The sequence below is a fragment of the Mandrillus leucophaeus genome, unplaced genomic scaffold (genome assembly GCF_000951045.1).
Source record: "Mandrillus leucophaeus isolate KB7577 unplaced genomic scaffold, Mleu.le_1.0 Scaffold528, whole genome shotgun sequence".
Lineage (NCBI taxonomy): Eukaryota > Metazoa > Chordata > Mammalia > Primates > Cercopithecidae > Mandrillus > Mandrillus leucophaeus.
In genome coordinates this window covers 934,948-940,947 of record NW_012105675.1, presented here as the reverse complement: position 1 = coordinate 940,947, position 6,000 = coordinate 934,948, and the positions used below count along the sequence as shown (strand labels likewise).

General features: G+C 33.6%; 1 protein-coding gene across 1 annotated transcript in view; it reads right to left on the bottom strand.

The window, feature by feature from the left end:
• LOC105551585 (contactin-5-like) overlaps positions 1-6,000 on the bottom strand; it is a 1,043,690-nt gene that overhangs the window by 789,741 nt on the left and 247,949 nt on the right. The window lies entirely within an intron of this gene.

Sequence of the window (6,000 nt, the reverse complement as noted above, 5' to 3'; positions counted from 1 at the left end):
AAAAAAAAAAAAGACTGCTTACTTAACTAGATCTCTATTGAATATAAAACACGAATACAGAGACAGCATATGACAATGTTTAAAAGCACATATTCTTGGACCAACCTACTGGAGCATGAAACATGACACAGCCAGTTAGTTTTGTGACATTGGGAAAGATACATAGCTGCTCTGTGCTCAGTTTTCTTATGAATAAATTGACTAATTAAAACCTTTATATCATAAAGTTGCAGTGAGAATTGAATACGTTTTTATGTATAAACCTTGGAGGGTTGAGTGAAAGACAGTAATACATTTTGTGATAGTTTTAAAATATAACACCTACCAGTGGAACCTAATTCCCCTCCATTTGACTGTGGTATACTACTTAGTAACTTCTAACAAGCCGAATATGGTGAAAATGCTTGAGTGTGACTTCCGAAAGTAGGTCATAAAACACATTGAGGCTTCTATCTTTTTTCTTGGATCAGTCAGTCTGGGCAAGGCAGCTGCTAAGCACTGAGGACACTCAAGCTGGGCTAAAGAAATGTCCACGTGGCAAAGGACTAAGGACTTTTATCAATAGTCAGGAAGGACCTGAGCCCACCTGCTGACAGTTTTGTGAGTTCTCTTGGAAGTGAATTCTGTAGCCCTAGTTAAGCCTCTGGATCACTACAGCCCCAGTCAACACTTTGATCACATCTGCATGGAAAACCTCTTGCTAGAAATACCCTTCTTTGTCCTTCACAGACCCTTAACCCTCAGAAAATGTGAGACGATAAATATACGATGGTTTAGGCTGTGCATTTTGGAGTAATTTGTTATGTAGCAATAAATAACTAATACAAGTGTTATTATGATTTGAGTCTAAATTGCACTGATAATGCTATTCCAAAAATGAATAAATTTTGTTAAAGTGTATTTTCCCATCCCATAAATAAAATGGTTTCAGATGTTTTACAACAACTGAAAAGTAGAACTAACAGTTTCCAGGATGAGCATTAATGCAATATGGATAAAAAGATACTATTTTAATTACCATATGTGTTTTTTATCAAAATAAATATCTAAAACAAATCAAAAGATGCATTTTCCATTAATGTTATACATCACACTTAATTGCTCCCACTTCAAAATTCGTAAGTCTGATTAAATTAACTTTTTATGTCCTGAGGTGCAAATTAATTTTATATCAACATAAGATTATTTTTGTTACACAACATAAGTTGTTTTACAAATGGAGACTATAAAACTAGGTAAACTATGCCAGTTTGTACACTCATTCATCCATTTATCTAGCAAATATTTATCATGTTCCAAACACAGCTCTATACTCTGAAGATGTAATGTGTGAAGACAGACATGATTCTTTTGGTTCATGGAGCTTTTAGTCTAGGAGAGTATGTTGGTAACAACCCTGATTATCATCTAAATAACAGACAGGAACCGTTTACCAAATCATGGCCATTACGTTGAATACAAAAATGCATTTCATGTAGAGTCCCTGTTTCACAGATGTAATTGTCAAACAGGATAGAACAGAGCTGCCATGGTTGTACTGGCACCATGTTTCAAAGTGGATTTGGAATTAGTATTATTTCTTCTTAAATACACGAATGACAGCATATCGGTGTAATATTAGGAAGGCTGGGGGACGGTCTCTGTTCTAAATGCCAATTACTAATTTCACTTTAATTCACAAAATTTTATTAATAGAAAAACATTTTGTGCTCCAAAAATGAAGATAAACCTTAGCAGAGCTGGTAGAGGTCATATGTAGACTATTTTAGGAAACATTGGAGGAAGAAGACTCATTCATAATATATTCGAAGTTATATTCCCAATTCTGATGGAAAAAAGGAATGGTGTCATAGAACAAAAAAACTGTTCCTGAAGGTTTTGGGGGTAGGTTTCCACTGATGAGAGGTAAGAAGGTAAGAATGTGCTGGAAAAATTATTATTCATGAATTTTGAGAATTATAGCATAATGTCAGGGATGTTTTGTTTATTTAGAAGTACTGAAGATGGTATAGATTAATTTGGAAAAATAAAAAATGCATACCCTAATGAAAAACTATTTTAAATATTCATTCTATTGTGGTTTTAAAAATTGCTTTATACATGTATTACTCAATAAACACATTTCAAAGCATAACATTATACCTCATAACTATGTACAATTACTATATCACAGTCAAAAATAAAATAAAACACAAAAATATGGAATAGTGTCTTTAAGGGCTTGGAGCAGTAGGGATAAAATGAGCACAGAATGCCAATGTACATGATTGGTAAGTAAATAAAGAGACTGAGAAGGGCACACACACCAATCCTAACAAGTTTTATGTAAGGTTAGTCCATCGCATTTAAGTGTTTACAAAGTTTATGTTTTTCTTCTGCATTTTTTCCCAAATAGAGTGTTTGCTATTTCAGAAGAAAAGCATAACAACTACCCAATTGAATAACATAGTATCAATTATATTATAAATAGAGTCATCTATGAATATCAAATTACACAATTTATATCTAATTCTTGTGGGATTCCTTTGCTCTAAGAGACATAATGCTTATGAAAATAATCCTCCCCTAGAAGTAAGTTTATAACATTATAGATTACTTACCTGAAATAACTTCGCTTATCTTATACTACATTTATATTTCAAATTGTGTAAACTCCTAGACTTACAAAATGTGTCCAGTGGAAGTTTGGTCAATACTTTTGTTAATGTAAGAAATCTCTGGACACAAAGGAAGACCTAACATTGCCTCTGAGTAAGGGCAAAACAGGTTTAAAAAATACATGCCTTGCCACACACATTGTACGAGATCATTCCTTGTTTACAAACATATACATGTTTAGAATAAAAATTGGTATGTTCTATATGTAGGTCAGTGCTAAATGCCAAGCAACAAACAAATAGGTCAGCTCTTCTGAGTACACTATTTTTTTAAACACTCTTTATATTATTAATTAGTTTATCTCCCTCATGATTTAAAAAAAAAAATCAGGGAACAAATAAAAATATATCATGTATATATCATTAAACTATTACCTAAAGTGATAAAATGTAACATAAATATAACACAGGAGATAATTAATCATTCTATTTTAAAAATAAAGAAAATGAGAGACAGAAAAGGATTTAACAAAAGGCACTTAAAGAGTCTCCAGCAGAGATGGAAATAAGACTAAAGCATCAGGCAGCTCTACCACACCCAACATCATGGTGCTTTGGCACTTCGACAGGATGATTAACTTTGACAGGTTAAATTAACACAAACATAAAACAGAGGAAATCTATCCTTGCTTGTCTCTCTGCCAGGAAATACAAGCCTGTAATTGCTGCGATCCAGCTCTTCAGCATAAAACAGGCCAAATGCTTACATCAAGAGATTGATTTTTACGGAGCAAGACTCTACTCTGATTTTAGGGTCATTGGAGATTAGTGTCCTTTCACAACAGGGTTTTCTCTTTAAATTCTACCTGGATTAAATGTAGGTACATCTAAATACCATGGAGTTTCTAAACATATCCTTTAAAAGGAGTTAGACAATCATTAGACCAACGCTCTAAAAGGAATTATGTAACTACATTCTAAGCCTTTATTTCATATCCAAATTTTTTGGAAGGACAAATGAACGCATTTGAGCATATATTTGTTCAAAAATATATTTGATGTGTGTTGATTGAATTATTCCTCACTGATTATGCATACTACCCTACCAGACATTTTGGTTTGCACATTAAAGATATTATGACTTCTCACTTCTTTACATAAAATTCAATCAATAAACACCTTTCAGGGTCCTTGTTTTCATGATAAACAATGTAGGGACTAATAATGATCTTTTTGCAGTATTTTTTCAATAATGCTTTTATAATTTTCCATTATATTGTATTGTACTTTATATATGATCTAATATTATAATTATTACTTTATTAATTTACTCATAATTTTCCATTTTATTAAAAATAATCTTATTAAACTGAATTTAACCTTTGGAAATGGTTAAATCATTTTGGTCAGTGTTGATACGCTTGTTTCTGGCTTTGTTTTTATAAATTCTCCAATTCATTGGTTCTACTCTCCAGTCCAAGCCATTGGCTTCTTGGCACCTTTCTCTAACTCTAATAGCTACTTTTTATTCTGGGTTTATTGAACTGTCTTAAACACTTTATACGCATTATATTTTTAAATCTCAAAACAGATCTTAGTTGAGATAATTGGAGCTCAGAGAGATTAAGTAACTTGACTGAAACCAAATAGCTAGCAAACAGCAGTGATGATTTAAAATGAGGATTGCCAAATACCTTAACTAAATAAGAAATATCTCTGTCATGTGGACACCATGCTCTTGGTTCAACTTGCACCCAAACAAGACTTGATCCTTTTTATGATATGTGTGTGTGTGTGTGTGTGTATGTGTGTGTGTGTGTGTGTGTTTACATGAAGGGAGGGGAATAAGAGAGACCTCTAAGTTTGGCATAATTGATAGAAGAGAAATACAAGGATACCATGAATATCTGGAACTCACAGATGAATCCATATATTGCAATGTGTTAGTGCATTAGAATATGAAGCAAATGGAATTCAATGAAATGGATGCTTATTCACTTATTAATGTTCTTCATTGATTTTATGGGAAGCTTACAATGGTTTTATGCCCTTTCATCAAAAAGAAGATGGAGCCAATTTAAACGTTTTAATTGTTGGAGTTAGAAATAGATTTGCTTGTATCAAATCAATATTGTCTTGACCAAGTATCAATTAAACTAACAAGGCTCCTACTATCACATGAAGGAAGGGGTTTAATTAAATTTCTTTCTCTCACTTTCATAATGAGAGAAAAAGATAAGTGTTACATTTTTGAATTGCACATAGACTGTAACATAGATACCAAAAATATAAGCGTTAGAAAGATTGAAATTTACATTAAAGGCACAAACTGAAAAAAAGATGTTTTCTTCATCATCCCATTTTCCATATTTCTAAGAATATTTCCACCATTTACCTTTTTCATCTTAAAAAAACTAATAAACTCACATGGTTATTTCATTGTTAGAACTAGTTGGAAGTTTGCATTTTCTATGAACAACCTTAGCATTGGGAATTCCATTGTCAATAGACAATGACTTAACTAAGGTCTCAGTCAAGTCTTCAGAATACTATTTCTATCCTTGTCTAGTTGGCTTTGGGGTATTAGTGTCATTCCTCTTCATTCTTCTCCATATTACCAATTGAGAAGTTTTGGAATTCACGTCTTATCCATACTCCCCACCCTCTTTTAAAGCCTTCTCTTATTCTCCACTACTTACAGAATGCAGTTCAATTTTCCTTAGGATTAAATACAAAACACTTAAATCTTCCGTCTGTCCATAGCCCAAGATGACAGAGCACTTGGACTAACTGCAATTCTATAAAAACTGCAGCTCTTATTTTTGTTGTTATCTGAGGTTGCGCATACTTACCTGTCTCTGCTGAAAATGGCTTCTCTCATCACCTTTTCTGGCAAAGTACACTTGTTCCTCATTATTTGTTCAGGGCACCTCCCCGCATACTAAAATTGCAGATGCTCAAGTCCCTTATAAAAAAATGGCATAAGCTTTGCTTGTAACCATTATGCAATATATGTTACAATAATACATTATGCTATGTTGGCACAATCTGTTTATAGTTTAAAGTGCTTCCTCCCATATGCTTTATTCATTTATTTTTTTTTTAAGACAAGGTCTTGCTCTGTTGCCCAGGCTGAAGTGCAGTGGTGCAGTGATTACTCTCTACAGTCTCAAACTCCCAGGGTCAGGCAATCCTGCAGCCTCAGACTCCAAAGTAGCTAGGAATACAGGCACATGCCACCATGCCTGGATAACTTTTAAAAAATCTTTTGTAGAGATGGAGTCCCAGCAAGTTTCCCAGGCTGGCCTTGAATTCTTGGCCTCAAGCAATCCCCCCACCTATGCCTCGCAAAGCACTGGGATTACAGGTGTGAGCCACTGTAACTGGCCTCTCCCATATCTTG